This window comes from Rhinolophus hipposideros (assembly GCF_964194185.1).
Source record: "Rhinolophus hipposideros genome assembly, chromosome: 9".
Classification (NCBI taxonomy): Eukaryota; Metazoa; Chordata; class Mammalia; order Chiroptera; family Rhinolophidae; genus Rhinolophus; species Rhinolophus hipposideros.
Genome location: NC_138055.1, coordinates 69,395,049 through 69,413,936, shown reverse-complemented (window position 1 = coordinate 69,413,936; position 18,888 = coordinate 69,395,049). Strand labels below are relative to the sequence as shown.

At 33.1% G+C, this 18,888-nt stretch overlaps 1 pseudogene across 1 annotated transcript; it reads right to left on the bottom strand.

The window, feature by feature from the left end:
• Positions 1 to 9,840: 9,840 nt before the first annotated feature.
• Positions 9,841 to 10,692, bottom strand: LOC308501922 (protein SET-like; annotated as a pseudogene). Its single transcript has one exon. The product of its transcript is annotated as a protein SET-like (transcript).
• Positions 10,693 to 18,888: the final 8,196 nt, after the last annotated feature.

Here is an 18,888-nt window from a genome sequence, read left to right as displayed (position 1 = left end):
GGGACATGGCTAGTGGAGTTATGGTTGCTGATCAGAGGACCTTAAAATAGAGAATTTATTCTGGCTCATACAAGGAGGCTCAATGTAATCACATGAGACCTCAAAGGCAGAAGTTTGAGGAAGGCCCAAGAAGCATCAGAGAGAGGTGGAAGAATGGAAAAGAGAAGAGGTTTGAAGCCTGAGACAGACTAGACTCCTTATTGCTGGAAGGAGACCACATGGGAAGCACAAGAAAAAATGTGGCCTATCTGGGAGCGAAGATCCCTTGCTGACGGCCAACAAAGAAATGGGGATCTCAGACCTAAGACTACATGAAGGAGAATTCTGCCTGAGTAAGTCTGGAATTGGATTACACCCATAGCCTCCAGTAAAGGTGAAGCCTTAGCAACATTGATTTTAGTTTTGTGACATCCATGACAAAGAAGACTCACAGAAACTGTGAGTTAACAAATGTGCATTGTTTTAAGTGGTGAAATTTGTGGCAATTAATTGTGGGAACAACAGGAAACAAATACAGACATATCCTCCTCATACTATATCTTTGCCTTTCTGTAACTGAGGGAAAATTATACAAGGAATAAAGGAAGCTGGATCAGCAAAAGGAGAAAACAAATTGGCGGGAGTCAAAATATTATTCCCTTTACACTTATAACTTTATATTGATGTGATGAGCTGTAATAGGATTATAAAGCCCTTGACAGACCTTACATACAGAATAAGTTCTAAAATCCGTATGTTGTGTGTGTGAGTAAAAGAGAGAGAACTGAATGAACAGTTCTTCACATATGAATATATATACTTTGTACAAATATATGAAGAACTATCGATCAAACTTCATATATTAAATCCAATATTCTCTCAGTTTACCCTCATTAAAACTTCATGGATTAAGTGTTCTGACATGTATATTATATAAACTGAGGCATAGAAATTTTAAGTCATCTGCCTAATGTCAATGAGATGACATTCCGGCTGCAACATGGAAAAGCTAGGGAAATGAAATGTCTAAAATTAGTGAACCTGCAAAAATAGCCTGACATATGCTGGGCTTAGAGAAAAAAGCAGAAGACAGTTTGCCCAAGTATAGGAATACCAACAGGCTTCCTGCATCTCACTATCTGTACTGATTAAGGACACATCTAGTTTGATGTGCTAGACTAACATTGCTTCACTGTTATTTTAAAGTGAGGTACCTTCTTAGCAAAGGGCCCACATGACAAAAAACAAAAACGAAAAACAAAAAAAGACCTGTGAAGTAGCCCACCATAGTAAACAGTAATCACTTAAATATTAAGCATAATTATATGACACCACTTCAATGGTTCATCTGAGGAGCCTTTAAACTTAAAAAAAAAACACACACACACAAAAAATACTTCATGTAATAATTCTGTAATAATTTTAATAAGTTGGGGTGAGGACAGAAGATAAGAGGAATAGCTTTAGATGGATCTCCTATACAGAAGGTAAGTCCTATAGTACACTCTGTATAATTTCACATCTTTCTCCTAAGGGAGCCAGCATTTGAAGACCGACTATAGAGAAGTAAATGAAATCCAGTTAATATTACCTGGAGAATTAGTGGCATCCCACAAAATAGAGATAAAACCTTTTGTACCATTTACGCATTGTTGTCATTTTACCTCTCCTTTCTCTGTATCTTCCCAACTATAAGAATAAGTACAATAAAAGATCCAGGGAGAAGAGGTCTCCACCCAACTCAAGCTGGTGGAAGGAACCATGAGACTAGACAAAATTTGGGAAGGACAAAGACTTTGAATCAAATGTGTGATTGAAGACATTGAGAGTGATTGAAATTCATGAACTCGAATGAGAAGCAATTACAGTAATCAACTACACAGTGGGAAGGGAGATTTCAAAGTCTGTAGCAAGCATTAGAAAAAAATGGAAATATTTTCTACTTATATTTTAATGATGCTCAATTCATTAGTTAAACCTATTTGTTACATTGTTTATATATGAGCTATGTGTGTTTATATATGTATTTTTATCTTAGGAGTATCCTACTAGTAGGAGTATCCTACTAACAATATGAGCTACGTGTGTTTACATATGCATTTTTATCTTAGGAGTATCTTACTAGAATTGTCACAAGAAATTTAAAAATTTGTTGACATGCTCTTCAGATGAGCCATTAAATTAAAGTCTGTGCAGGATAATTATACTTAATTTATTGAGCAGTTACTATGAGTAGAACACTGTTCTAATTCTTTTATATGTCATTCTAGTTATCAAGACTACATTAATACTAATGACCTTGGTAAGGTAAAGAAACTAAGACACAGTGAGGTTAAGTAATTTTCACTATCAGAATTATAAAGTACTAGAGCTAGGATTGGTGAACACTGGGGCTTTTGTGCCAAACTTCATGTTGATGGAAATATCATAAAAGGTTCAGATCAAAAATTCAGAGTTCACTTCAAATTGTTGACCAAAAGCCAGAAGGACCAATCACAGTTAATGAAAGAATCAACCTACTTCCTCAAGCACAATATTTATTTTGAGAATCCTTTGACTTAATTGCACTGGCTTGGCACATGACAAACATGCTGTGAAATTAATATCATTGGTCCTATGTCTTTTTTTTTCATTCTTAAAAGAATCCATTCTCAAAAATCTCTTTGACCTTTGCCTCTCCTTTCTTCTCTCCAAGAATTCCTATTAGATGTATATTGGAGAATTGCATTTGATCCTCCATGCCTCAATTGCTTTTATTGTGCAGGCTTTTTTCCATTACTTTGCCTTCTATGAGATTATACTGAAATAACAGATATTTATCGCATACCTGCTTGGCACCAGGCACTGTACTTAACATTTTACACATTTGAAATTAAAAACAATATAATTTACATTAGCACCCCCAAAATGAAATACTTAGATATAAATCTAACAAAATATGTACAAGATCTATATGAGAAATACTACAAAACTCTGATGAACAATATCAAAGAACTAAGTAAATGAAAAGATATTCCATGTTCATGAATAGGAAGACTCAATATTGTCAAGATGTCAGTTCTTCACAACTTGATGTATGGCTTCAATACATGTTATAAAAAGCAAGTTACTTTGTGGATAACAACAGATTCTAAAGTTTATATAGAGAGACACAAGGCCTATAATAACCAACACAAATTTAAAGAACAAAGTTAGAGGACTGAAATTACTTTACTTCAAAACTTATTATAAAGATAGTAAATAAGGCAATGTGATATGAGCAAGAGGATAGACAAATAGATTAATGGAATAGAATAGGGCCCAGAAATAGACCTGAATAAATATAATCAACTGATCTTTGGCAAAGGAACAAATAGAGAAAAGATAGTCTTTTCAACAAATGGTTCTAAAACAACTAGACATCTACCTGCAAAAAAATGAATCTAGACAAAGACCTTACACTCTTCACAAAAATCACTCAAAATGGATCACAGGACTAAATATAAAACTGCAAAACTCCTAGAAGATAAAATAGGAGAAAACCTAGATGATCTTAATTTAGTGATGACCTTTTAGATACACACAAAGGCATGATCCATGAAAGAAATAATTGATAAGCTGGACATCATTAAAATTTTCTGCTCTGAAAAAGACACTGTTAAGAAAATGGAAAAGACAAGTCATAGACCAAAATAAAATGTTTGCAGAAGACATATCTGTAAAGGAACATTAAAATATACAAAGAACTTTCAAACCTCAATAATAAGAAAACAAATAACCCAATTGGAGGGAGAGATGGATAAATAAGCAGAGTGCAGAAGTTTTTTTAGCACAATGAAACTACTCTGTATGATACTACAATGGTATATACATGTCATTATAAATTTATCCAAATCCATATAATGTATAATGTCATAACTGAACCTCAATGCAAACTATAGACTCTGGGTGATAATGATTTGTCAACGGGGTTCATTCGTTGTAACAAATGCAGCACACTGGTGGGGGATGTTAATAATAGGGAAGGTATATATGTGAGGGAGGAGAAGTGTATGGAAATCTCTTGTACCTTCTGCCCAATTTTGCTGTGAACCTAAAATTACTCTAAAAACTAAAGTCTCTTTTAAAAAGTATGAAGAGGATTAGGGGTGAAAGCTATGTTTAAAAGCTAGAGATCATTTACAGAAGTGAAAAGCTATGTGAAACAAACCAAAACTACTTTCATATGGTACCTATAGAATTAATTCTGCTTTAAAAAAGTGTTTGTTGAAATTCCAATACAGCCAGTTATAAAACAGTGAAAGGACTATTGATTTGGAATCAGAAGAACTAGATATAATTCCCAGCTCTGAAACTTAATTTGTGCGCTATCTTCCAGCTATTATTTACTTTGACAAACATAAACTTTTTTTTTTTTTTTACCAGATAAGGATAACTAATCTCTTTTTACATTGTAATTTGCTAGTCAAGTGGAATCATATTTTGAAATTATCTAACATAGTTAAATGTTAGATAATGTTAACTAAATAGTAATATATAGATAAATCAGTAATCAAATTAAAACCTATTAATGAGAAGAATCTCCAATAAGCTCATGGGTGCCATGTATGTTTTTATGTTTTAATGATTGACTAAACATTTCTGAATTTGAAAACAATAGATGTTCATTACCACGTAATTTTAGATGGTGCCCAGAATAAAGTTAAATGTTGAATAATAGTAAGAAAGTTTATGCAGCTTTCCTTTATTATCATAAGTTTTTTCACACGTTCTTTAACTTTTCATGTTCTCTTATTATCATTCAATAAATACACAATAGTCAAGAGCATTCCATAGAATTGCCTCTATTTTAATTTAAAATTCATGTAGCTCATTATTATTTTTGCAATAGTGACAGTGTTTGGGCAATAACATGAAGGAATGCAATCTGCTAGATGAGAACTCATTATATTAGATATAATAAAATTATTGTAAAGATATAATAAAACTTCAAGAATAAAATTATATTAGAAAGTTAAGATATTCAAAGTATCAAAATCTTTGGTGCTTCAATTATTTTCATATAATTTGCCTAACTCGTGAGAGTTAGGATTTAGGCTTTTTATTGGTATTCGTACTTCAATACACTATTTACAATTTGAGATTCCACAATGTGCAGTGATAAACATATCTGTTAATAACTTAGTTACTTCTTGTTTGTTTTGATGTTTATTGCATAAAGGAAATCCTACAGTCTGCTCTTGAATAGATGGCAATTATCATAAAGTTAAGAAATTACTGTAACAAGGATACACAATTAATCAGTTTTATGTTTCATACTACCATGTGTATGCCTTGATGCGTTGCTTTCAGCAATATAACAGCTGTTCTTTAATGCATTATTTTATGTCTCCAAGTAATTCTTTCGTGATGAATTATGGCACATTTGGCCAGAATTAATAATGCACCAAAAGCATGTATAAAAAAATAAGTAAAATATTTACTGAAGAGTCAAATTTGATTTGAGATCTTAAATTTCAAAAAACAAATGAAAAGTATGATAACTTTTCAGCTAATTAAAATCCTACCTTGTAAATATGTTCAATGGCCAGGAATAGTACAATATGCACCTGAATGAGACATATTATATTCACTTAACAAACAGGAACTGTCTGCTTTTGGTCACAAGTTAGAATAAGGGTTGTTGAAAGAACTACCCAAGTAAATACTGCTAAATTTGTAATTTTAACTTTACGAGACCTTCATGTCATGTATGTGCTGGCTCCTCAGTCCTTGTCACTTTTGAAAAAATGTCCAGTGATTTTACTTTTGTTACTTACTCTTACCTAAATGAATGCTACATAAGGATCTTGAGATAACTCATTTGTATTGTAGTGAAAGTTAACTGAATTCAATTCAGTTAGCAAGTATTCCTGGAATGTTGATGAAGAAGAGAAATAATCTACATAGTAATTTGAACAAGGAAAGTTTAATGTGAGGAAATATTAGCTATAACAAGGAATTGAAGTTATGTGGCATGAGCTTATAAAAAGCTAAGAAACATGAAAGAATCTAGGTACAGCTGACATCATAAACCGCCACTCCTTCTATGACTGACATACGTCATCCAAGGAAAAGGTACACAGGGCTGACACACAGACCACATGGGAGGACACTGCCGTGGTTAACAGGATGGCAGAGAAGTCACTTTAGTGCAACACAGGCAAAACTTGCTGGAAATCCCCCTCTAGCACTTGCAGGATATCCACCCACTAAGGTTTCTAGGGAGAAGTTCTTTGCTGGCAGGTATCTCATTGGAGACACTACGTATTATAAAACCATGCAAGGAGGATGCCTAGTGGAAGCTGTGGTCCAATGAATGATACTGGCTTCTGTGCACTGCAGGAGTCAGGACTGAGAAGTTGCAACAGCAGCCAGGTGCTGGAGAAGGTTTATATCCTATAGGATCCAGCTAAGGGGACTCACCCCCTACTGATGAAGCTGAACATCACACCAGCTGGCACAGGAAAAATATTTACAAGACACAGATTCATTTTTACAGAGCAAGCAAAAATTTTGAATTTAGAGGTGACAGCCGATAAAACAATAACTGGCAGAGTGACGTAAATGCACAAGGGCAATTATCTATGATCCCAGGGCAGTTAGCTTTAATGAGATATTCATTCTATTAGGTGATAAGTACTATAAAAAAACTAGCTGAAAGTAGGTTAAAGGTGATACCAGTGAGTGGGTGGTTTCCTGGAAGACATGTGACATAAACCGCAGTTGATGTTTAATGTAGAGGGAAGAGAATGATTAAAGGAACAGCAGAGGAAATAGAAGGAAATAAATACAAAGTCCCAATTGGCTATTATATAGCTATTCAGTTTTTGATGACCTCTAACTCAAGTGATAGGTCTTACTTAGAAGACAATTGGGACAAAAAAAGTTTTTAAGTAAAGGGTTTAATAACTCAAAATGTTCTCTAGAAATATTTCTCCTATATAGTGAGCAAGACAGAGTCATTGCCATATCCCTGGGCCTTACCTCTTATTTATCATGAAATAGTTTTATTTTTATTTAAATAAAATCTGCATAGAAAAGCAAATAAAAGACAGAATATGTAAACTGGTGCTTGCTTAGAAATATGTTGAGCCTTTAAATCAGGCTGTAAGTTAGTAGCCTTTACTTTGCTCTACTGAAAGCAGAATCAGACATAGTTGATACAATACATAAAAATGATCATATTACAAAAAAGGTGAAACTTAGATACAAAGAAGGAAACTATCCTTGACTACTATATAACCTTAAACATATATATATATTTTTTTTTTTTCCACCTCACAGAAGTTAGGATAAGTAAGAGTTACCAGGTGTTGCCAAGAATGTGGAGAAAAGGGAACCCTTGTGCAATGTTGGTGGGAATGTAAATTGGTGTAGCCACTACGGAAAACAATATAAAGATTCCTAAAACAATTTAAATAGAACTACCATATGACCCAGCAATCTGACTTCTGGGTACATATCTGAAGGAAATAAAATCACTATTTTGACAGAAAAAATAAATAAAAATAAAAATAAATTAAATAAACATAAAATTTTTAAAAAACATGTACTCATTGTTACATTCCAAACATTGCGGGTGTTCAATGTTCTTCTCTAGGAGCTTTAAGTTAATTGAGGTGAAGTTTTAAATTCAGTATCAGCAAAACTGAATATAGAGTAAAAATATATGAACTGAAATCTAAACTATGCTCTCTATGTAATGTTATGTATAAAAGTGAACTTTAAAACAGACATGTTAATATAGCACATGATTGCCATAGGGATAAAATGAAATAATGTAGATGAAACATTTTTATTAACTGGAAAGCACTAAATAAATACAAGGCATTTACTCTGACTTAATTCAACTGTATTGAGGAATGCTAGTGTTCTAAATAACAAAGCCTTATCTCCTGAAGAACCAATTTTCCAAAATTTTACCCAATATATCTTTTATTAAGGCTATCATCCTCATGGATAGCCAGTCTCAAATCCATTTTTCTCCCCGATCTGAACAATGAAGGACATTGTGTCAAAGGTAAGGGTTTTGCTAGGTAATTCACAGTCTCATACGTATTCCGTATTTGATCTTATAATTACTTTGATTTATGTTTTTTCAAATAAATATGCTTCAAAATATTTTTGACATTTTATTAATTGTATGCATCCTCTCTTGTTTTTTTATAGGTTTACTCATTGAAGTGACATTACACATTTATTTTTAACTTTCCAAGATCCATTATTTTAAGACCCCTTTGACATATTTTACATTTTAAGTCATATAAATTTAATATCTGTTTTAAAATGTTTATTTTTAGTTTAAATTTAAATAGGTTTAAATTTTTCCTGCTAATTGATACGTTTACAAAATATATAAAAGCTTATGAAATAAGCACTATTTTTGTAGAAAACTGTTTTATATGGGTCACATATGTCAAGTAATGGAAATTAATGAATGCAATTTCCACTTCCATTAATTAAAAAATACATATATTCAGCACTCGATTTGCATTTGCTAAGAGTCCAACTATCATCGTTGTTTCAGATTATGCCATACTAAAAGGAAATGAGCCTCATAATGTAGCCCCAAATTGGCATTTATCCCAGAAGTTGAAAAGGGATTTTGCTAGAATAAGAATAACAAAACAAGACTTGGTAGTTGAACCTTATACACTTATACAGTGAAGATAAAAAAAAAAAGAAAATTGAATTGTTTAAAAATGTGAAGGCTATTAGCAAAATGCAAACCAGAGGATAAAATACAAAAGCAGAAACTTGCTTATATTTATCCAGAATGAGCAAGTCATGCCACCTTTCTTCCTTTCCTTTCCTTTCCTTTCCTTTCCTTTCCTTTCCTTTCCTTTCCTTTCCTTTCCTTTCCTTTCCTTTCCTTTCCTTTCCTTTCCTCTCCTTCCTTCCTTCCTTCCTTCCTTCCTTCCTTCCTTCCTTCCTTCCTTCCTTCCTTCCTTCCTTCCTTCCTTCCTTTCTTTTTTTTGTGTGTATACACATCTAGTTTTATTGTAACAAAGCAACTTGTACACTTTTAATGTTTAAAACTGAGCATCATCTTTCTTTTCCAGTGAAACAAAAAGAAAATTTAAAAATAAAGAGGAATAAAATTACAATAGAGGATGTCAATTCTGAATAAGATCCTACAGCTTCTGCTGATTCTCCCATTGAGTGGCAGGGCTCAAGTCATGATTAGGAGAGAATTTTGTTTTAAAAGTGTCATCTTAAACTGCAAGGATGTCTGTTAAATATCACAATTAAACATGCCAAAGGAGAAGCTATGTTGTCAAAATGCCTATTTAACCCAACCAAACATCTCAAATCCACCCTTTGCTGACCTTCTATAACTCTGTGTTGTTGTTTTTTTTCTTGTTTTAAACAAGAAAAAATAGACAAATACATGTTGGTAAATGCTAACTGTCCATATTCACATAGAGACACAGTGTAAACTCTGTGCCCAACAGAGAAAAGAGAAAAAAAAACTAGAATTCTATGCACACGGGGGCCTAGCACCCTCCAGCTTCCAGCAGAGATAAGGGAGCAGATGGTTTTCCTTTTTTCCCACAGAGCACGGCGGTGCTGATTCCATAAAGTTTTTGTTGAGACAGGAAGGGATAAAAATGAATCTGGAACAGAAAGGGACAGAGATTCTTTTCCCACTGTATTCTGCTGAAGTTATTTGCCCCTAAATAAGGTGAGAACCTTGGTGTAAAGGAGAAAAAAGAGACCTCAAAAACAGGGCAACTGAGCAGGGGGCGGGGGGAGGGGGAGACTGCAACTTGCTCCCAGGTACTGGAGAAAATTAAAAAATGTTGGAATCCATCAATGTTCCATTGGTCATCTTCTCCTTCATCTTCCTTCATCCTCACCCTTCTTCATCAATATCTTCCAACCCTTCTTTTTCTTTTCCTCTCCTTCTCTTCCTCCTTCTCCTCCTCCTCCTTCTTCTTCTTTTTCATCATCATTATCAACTTCTTTTTCTCCTTCCCCTTCTTCATCATCCATGTCAGGAACCAAGTAGTACTGTAGCGGATTTGACCAAATATCATCTTTGACGACTTCTCCTAACTCATCTGCACCTGCATCAGAATGGCCAGTAAACCAGGTAAAGAAGCTCTCTGCTTCCTCATGCTGTCTCTTCCTGCTGCTTTATTCTGTGTTTGACTTGAATGTTTCATCAAATCCTTTCCAGATTTACATTTGATTTCAGTGGACTTTGAAGATGGATCACCACTCTCATTCTTTGGAGAGAATTTTATTTTCGAAGTAAGGATTTTCATCAAAATAAAAATCTATACTGTACCCTGATTTAATATCTTCAAATTCTGTCACTTTAACTCTTGTCAAATAATGCAGCGCGTCTTCGTCTTCTTCCCCAAGCAGTGCAGACACTTGTGGATGGTTGACAAATGTTGTTACCTAAAAATCTGGGATTTTGGCGATCAATTCTGACCTCTTTTGAAAAAAAGGTTGGCAGAGTTTGTTGTATTTCTGCTCTACTTTTAAAATCTCCTCACTGGCTTGTTCATTAAATCTGTCTATTTCATTTTGTACTTCATCAATATGTTCAATTGCTTCTTGCTGTTCTTTTTCTCCCTTCAGCAAGTCAAGAGAGGTCGATGTCTTCTCCGGCTTGGGGGCAGGAGGCAGTCTCGGTTTCTTCTTTTGAGGTGGGAGTGAAGACTGGCGTTTGGGGGCCATACTGTGAGGAAAGTCAAAGAATGAGACCCAAGGGAAGATGAACGTCTGGAAGAAGCTCAGAACTGCCACCTTATGTCTGATTGTAGTTGAAGTAAACATGAGGGCTGCAAGAAGGAGGATGATCTTGAAATAGAATGACAGTCTAATATTATGAAAAGCAAAAGATACCATCACATAATTGAAGGAAGCCAAAATGCAAATATCAGTGTTTGATGCCATTTAAAAGTATTTTATTGGCTCACATAAAGTGGTAATTAGCTTAATAATAAATGTAGGTCACTGAAGCTATTGAACTATTAAATAGACTTAGAAATTTTAAAAGCTATTGATCAATTCAGGTGATGTGTATCTTTTTCTAATTATACACTATAATGATTTTACTTACACAGCAAAACATGAGCTTTATTGTTAATTACAAAAATTACATATATCACAAAAGACTACCCTTTTATTTTTTCAGAAGTCCTTTCAATTTGGTAATATATACCATAATGTTAAAAAAAAATGTTTTACTCAAATTGAGTATTATTGTTAATTATTTCTACCCACTTTTAAAACTGGATTGAAAACTAACTTTCAGGGGACTTAATTTTCTGATTATAGGGGAACAGCTTATATCGTACATAATCTTTGAATAAGAGTAAATATTAAACCTGGCTTAAATATAAAAACTGCTGTTTTAAGATACTGAAAATCAACTCAGACAGTCAGGACTTCAGAGTCCAAAATTCCCAAGAGAAGGAAAATGCAATGAAAGGATTTTAACACTGTTTTCTGCCATTTCTCTTCTTGAGGCATTTACAAACTTGTCAGCAGTATGGGGACAATAGGCCAAGTTAAAAAAAAAAAATGGAGTTTCAGAACTTTCTGAAGTAGCACAGGACTGTGGAGACAAAAATTAGAATTCAGAGCTACTACAATGGTTTGGAATTAAAAGACCAAGATCTCAGATAAATGGCAGCAATAGAGAAATGAACCTGATGTTATATGGCTGACTCTTTGCCTTTATAGTACTTCTTTTTTCTTTTTTCTTTTTCAATTTTATTTTATTTATTTTTAATTTTTATTTATTTATTTTTTTAGATCTTTATTTTTATTAGTTTCAGTTGCACAAGACAAGGTAATACTTAGACGTTCATCATTTATATCCCTCACACTGTGGACCCCTCTCCCCCCATCCCCCCATCCACTATCCCTCCGACATCGCATCGAGCCATCACATTATATATATAAAATTATAGTTGGCATTCATTATTGTTCAGCTTCAGGTGTATAGAACATTGATCAAGCATCTACATCTTCCCTGAGGTGGTCTCCCAAATGGGACACGTATCCATCAGATACCCTACAAAATCTTTACAACATTATTGATTACGTTCCCCAAATTATTTTTGAAAAACCCTGAGGCCATTTTATGGTTACTGACTGTTTTCTAATCCCCTCACCTTTCCCCTTACACCCCCCCCCCACCCCTGCCCATCTTCTTAACTCCCAATCAGCAGGGTGTTAAGAGGCTCAGCAAACAAGCTAAATGCAGTTGCTAAGAGGCAGAATAGATAGCAATGCAGTCTTGAAGTGCCAATAAGGGGAAAACTGATGTTCAAGTCCTCACTTGGGGGAAGAGCCCAGGAAAATACTCTAGGTTTTCGATTGAGACTCATGAAGGCTTACTACTAGATACAGCTGAATGAAGTATCAGTGGAATGGAAGATATGTCAGTAGAAAATATAGACTGATAATGAAATAAACATGAATAAAAATATCCAAAGAATGTAAAATATATATGGAACAAAATGAAGAATTGTAGACCTGCAATTGTAGGAAAAGGGAGAAAAAAGAAAGCAGCAAGTTTTTTCTGAAGAAATACTGCTATGAATTTTCTAAAATTGATGAAAAAAGGGCATAAAGCTACAGAGACTGGGATGATAAATATGAAAGAGTCAACCTTAGGCAAACTATCTCAAAAATCACTGAAATTCAATCAGAAATAGAAAAATGTTAAAAAAAACAACTAAAGAAAAATGAGCATTATCTTCCAATAAACAACAATAATTGTACCCAATTTTAAACAGAAATGATGAAAACCAGAGGATAATAGGTGATGTATTTAAAATTATTTAAAATCAATAAATGCTAAGCTACAATTTGGCATCCATCTAAAATATATTTAAAACTGAAGGTGAATTATGCTTAAGAACCTTCCTCCCTCTGAAACAGAACTTATAGGAAAACAACTTGCACTAACAGAAATAATAAAGGAATTATTGATGAAGAAAAAAAAAAACAAACAAAACTCAACTGGATTTTTAGTAATCAAGAAAGGAAAAAAAAGAACACTGGAAAGGATAAAGGTGTGCTAAATTTAAGTGATATTGGCTATGTAAAAGGTAATATGAATGACTTAGTAACAATGAAAATCCCTGACAAAAGAAGCACAAAATGTGGGACAGAGTAAACATACCAAGTACTTTAATGGCAATTGCACACACACACAAAAATAAACATATGTTGGGATGAGTCAATAACACTGATTTCCTTCAATATAATTGCAATATCTTTCTTTGACATTTCATATTCATTTAAAAAAACTTTTAAAAATGTTTCATGACTCGTGATCTATAGTAGGCCTGAAATATACATTGAAATCAAGGGTTTTGGCTTAATGTATGATTTTGATTTAACATGTAGCCCCAACACTCGATTCAGTTTCTTCACAGCATGCCCCAAGAGCCACTGCTCTTTAACTTACATTTATTAACTCCCTAAAGCAGCAAGACAGGATGGCCAGGCCCTGAGTAAGGGTCACAAGGAATGGGTTTAAGCTGAAGATAAATCCATGCTCTAAATTGTGTTACAGCTTGTGAGCCCTGAAGCAGAATTACTCCCTGGCCACATCCCCAGGAAACCAGAGTGAGGGACACTGAGGCCGACCTCAAGACCTGAAATCAGGATTTACTGCCCTTACTTCATTCTTCACCCATTTTACCCATGCCCCCAAATCGCGTACTCATGGTGACTTATAAGTTTTGCTCCATTAAGCCTCTTGTCTGTAAAGCATTGAGGAATTAGGTATTTTAGAGTACAAGCTCATCTGTTCTCTGGACTGGAGCCAATCCTAATAAACTACTCATAATTCTTTTCTCCAATGCAAACACCTGCTTGTACATTTCTTTCAGTCTTTACTTTGGTGCTTTAATGATGTTCTTTCTTGACTCATGAACTCTTCTAACTCTCCTCTGAAAACTGTATTATGCATTTAAAGAGATTTGGAATTTTACTTGACATCAATTTCTTTCTTTCTTTCTTTTTTTTTTTTTTTTAGCAACTGGATAACATTCTAGGCATACAATGATGATTATTGTTTCATTAATAATCTTCTAAAAAACCTTTTAGACGACGAGTAGGAATTCAAATTTAAATTATTAGTAGACCCCATATAGTGCTATAGATAAAAATGATTAAAGTGATGTGATAATCAGATAACTTATTTTAGTAAAGATAAGTTAAACCAAGTGAAGTCAAAGGCAACAGCATCAATGATAGTGTACCGCTCGCTTAGTATAATGAAAGTATTTTTTAAATTATTATTATAGGGCATATTTCAATAATTCAACTAGAGAAATGTTAAAATGTAAAAGTAAACATAATTGAGAGTTTGTACAATATGATCAATATTACGCAATAAATACAGATATGCAATTGTAAACACAAAGCATTATGAGGCACAACAGAAGGGTGGCAATCCTTAATAATGAAAACTTCTTCCTCCATTTTTGAAAACATTCTTTCTCTTACTTTATTAATGATGGATATGACATATTTCTTGTCCTCAAGTTTTAAAGGTACTATTGTATTCATGTTTTAAAAATAATTAACAAAAAAACGTTCAATACCATGTGATTGAAGGTGAAAAGATGGGTGGGAAGAGAAAGTCTCTTGCCCTTCATAGCAGCACTGCGTAAGATTTGAAGCCTTCTATTATCATGCTAAGTATATACTCACCATCTATAGTCACTATTTTCCCAAATAGAAAGTGGAAAAGAAGTAAATGTCTGACAGAGTCCATCTAATTCTTTCTTCAAATTAGAGCTAGAATAAGTTACCATATTTTGCCATATATAATGCACTCCCATATATAGCACCCACATTTTTGGCCCAAACTTTCAGGGAAAATAATTTTTCATTTAAATAGTTTAATTCAAATTTTTATTTGTTTACATTTCGGAACTTGCTTTTGGTATTATAAAGGAATTTTAGCATTTATTTTTTAACATACTTATGGTACAAGAAATTGTATGTAACAAATAATTACAAAACACAAGAACAGATACAAGATACCAGAAGTTGTACATACTGGTAACAAATTTATGATATTTACCCATCATAGAAGGCCAAGAACTCTTCCTGGTTGCAAGTTTGTCATAAGTTCAACAAAAAAAAATATTGTATTCCAGGGTATTATTTTGTATATGGATGTCATTATTGATTCCTAGAATTACACTCTTAACTCATAAGCATAAATAAAAATAATTAAAAACATTTACATGGATGTGGAATTAGTACTAACTATGTATAATGCACGTCCTTATTTTTCCCTCACAAATTTGGGCAAAAAAGTGCACATTGTACATAACAAAATATGTACTTCACACCTAGAAAGTCTTCTTAGCCTTTTTACATACTTCTGAAACCTAAAGCAACTTGATTTCAGTCATAGAGTATGGAAATATCTTTATGTTAAAGATGTTCATGGCCTGAGCTATGTTTAAGATACTCTTTAGTATCTGACAAGCACCCTTTACTATTGATGTCAATATATCTTTCAGAAAATGTCAGTAAGTTTGGAGAATATTTGTTTAAGACAGTTACAGAAGTTTCTAAAGCTTCTTGTAATATGCCAAAGGCATTATGGATTTCCAAGTGCTTAAACAGGTTGGAAAATAGTAGTAAAATGAGTAAAATGAGCAGACAAAATAAATTGTAATGATAGTGTGTGAAAACCTAATGAATGTATTGAAGGAATGTGTTATTCACGAATATCAAATGTTTTATTCAGAATATCAAAATTGAGAAAATGTTTTATGAGAGAGGTATCATTTGTGCCCCATCCTTGATATATGTGGGGCAATTTGAACATAAGGGAATAAAGGAAGGAACCTTTCAGGTAGAGGAATTGAGAAAGTTTAGAAAAAAGGAGAATATCCAAATCCATACTCCAAGATTGGACAGGAGTGTACTTTGATTACAGGGTGGATCAAAAGGAATAGTGGTAGAGAAATTAGTGATGGTGAATGGAAAAAAAAATAGTAACATAGAACTATCTAAAACGGACAAATAGTAAGTCCTATGAAATCAGACTGATTCGATTTTAATTTTAAATTAACTATGTGTGTTGTGTATTTGAGTTTGTTTGAGTGTACGGTGAAGGGAACATGTTGACCTAATAAGAATTAACCTTCTATAGGGCTTTTAGGGAGCAACATTGTGCAGAACACATTGGATCAGGAAAATTCTGAATGCAGGAGGACCAGAAGCAATACCATCACCACGATCTACTTTGCTAATAATGAAGGCCTGCTGAAAGTGGTAAAAGAAGAGAGCACTTGTTTAAAAAATGCTGAGAGAAATAAATAAAAGGACTGTAAAGTAATTAAATTGTTGGATAAGTTAAGGAGTGGAGGAAGTCAAGGAGATTTCTGGAGTTCCAGTCTAAGGGAAGGAGAACCCAGAAATAAAGAGCAAGACAGTGCCAGAAAATAAACATTATGTACTTACTCCAAGAAGTAAGGGCATGGATAATCTTTCACACATACACACAAACACAGCCACCCCCCAAAAAAAAACCCAACTTAAAAAAAAAATATGCATCTTCAATTCTGTTGTCCTCAAAAAGTATATAGAAGCTATGATTTCATTATTATAATTGAATCTTATTTTCTAAAAATTTCTGCTTTAGTCCATTTAGTTTTTACCATCAATAGTAGTTAATGTGTGACCAATTAAATACAAATGCTAGAGACAGCATAGTTTAGTGAAAGCAATATCCTATTAAGACTGTGAGTACTGAGTTCAATCAATTTCTGCCAATGCCACCATATAAAGTAAATTCGATGGTATTAAAAAGAAAGGTGAAAACAGTGACTTTCCAAATAAATTTATATTTTTCTTATTAAAAAAGATGACCAGAGATTAGCAGTCCAGGCTGCAACTGCTCAAAAGGTCTTTTGTTACCTTTATAATCCAGCATCCTTAGCATGCATGTTCCAGCCTCCTGGTTGCAAGACAGCTGCTCCAACTCCTCAGTATCTCATATGTCCTTTAGGCAAAAAGAAAGTCAAGGCAAAAGGTCAATCAATTGAGTCTATTCTTCTTATGAGGAAAACAATTTAGGAAGCTCTATCTCATAGATGTCTAGCAATAATTACAATACCCCTTTTACAAGGCCATATAAGTATATGAACATTTTAATGAAGTATATGGGCACTTTATTTACAAGGCAATATGAGTATATGAGCATTTTTAATTAAGTATATGGGCATCCAAATAAAATTGGTGTCATATTAGTAACAGAGTGGATATCGAATGGACATCTAGGAGTGTCTGTTGCTATACTCATATTTTTCTCACTTGGATTTGTAGGGTCCAGGTCAACTCTGAGATGCTGAGATTACATGTCAACTGAAAAGAACTTAACCAAAGTATTCAGATGTCAGTCATATTTTGTATAAGAATCATAATATAAAAATCAATTCCCTTGGCTATAAATGGCACACGCCAGTGAGTGTATTTGTGATTATGACAGCAAAATGCTTCATTATAACCAAAGTTCCTCTTTCATCAGAATAAGCAATATTTCTAAACACTGAGTAAGCTAATGTCAGAAATGAGTTAATTAGACTTTTTTATTTTTTATATTGTTTACATCATATCTAAAGGACTCTTGCATTTCAAAGTAGCAGAAATGCAATTTCATGGTATTCTGCTTAAGTGACTTAGAGATATATACTAACTGCCTAAAGTTTGATTATTTTAATGATTTTAATTCTACCGAAACTCAAATACAGATTTGTGATTTTCTAACCAATATATTTGTTCCAGGATAAAGACTCTAATCTAAACGTTAAATTATAAATTGCTCATCAAAATTAATGTGCAGACAACAGAGAAGACAATTTTAGTAAAAGGAACTAAAAGTCTATCAAAGTTTTATAAATAATTTATGGCTAGTAAATCAGGCATAGAATAAACTATCACAGAACCTAAACATAATTACCACATAACCTGAGGTTATGGGTAAAGCTAATCTAGCATTTTAATCAAATATTCACTAAAAAAGATTTAGATCACTGACAGAATAATTAGTTGATTGAAATTTCTATTTTGTCAAGTGGCTTTTTGTTATATATAAACACACTATTTTGCGATCCAGATAGATGCTGAATTTGACAAAATATTTAAAGCTATATACTATTTGTATTAAGTCAGTAGAATGATGCATTGCCTTTGAATAATTTAAAGAGTTGTGTTTCAAAACATCTTCTGATTTAAATTCACTTATTAATTCATGTATTCATAAGGCATAAGGACTTTTCTACATTACGACTAATAAGCAATATGAACATTTGTTTAACAAAAGCAAATGCCATGCCATCTATTTTATAAATGACATTTCAGAAACTTAATATTCTTATTTAGCTATATACATATTTTATATCTTTAAGAGTTGCAAATTATTTAGACATGATGTAATGATGTTGCACTGATTATCTTGATTGGGGTAGTCCAGTATATACTATCCAAAATAACACCTCCTCTTGCTTACTTTTCAGTTGTAGATTGGTAAGTAATTACTGGCAACTTTCTAATACATAGCACATAATAAATAAATCCATACACAGCACATGAATGCTTAAGAATGTATATATGTACATATATGTGTATTTATCAGCATACATTTAAATATGTGTGTATCCAGTTTATATTTAAAAATTATGTAAGAAAGCCTATGCTATTAAAAATAAATTGATAAAAAGATATAAATGTTCAAAGATTGACTGACTACTTAATTGATTCCGGCCCCTTTTTTTCTTAACCTATATAATTTCTAAGATTTTAATTATATAATTCTGTGTACTATTATGCTAAAGATAAAACACTTCAGAATTTTTGAAACTAAAGAAAATTTCTGACTCATAA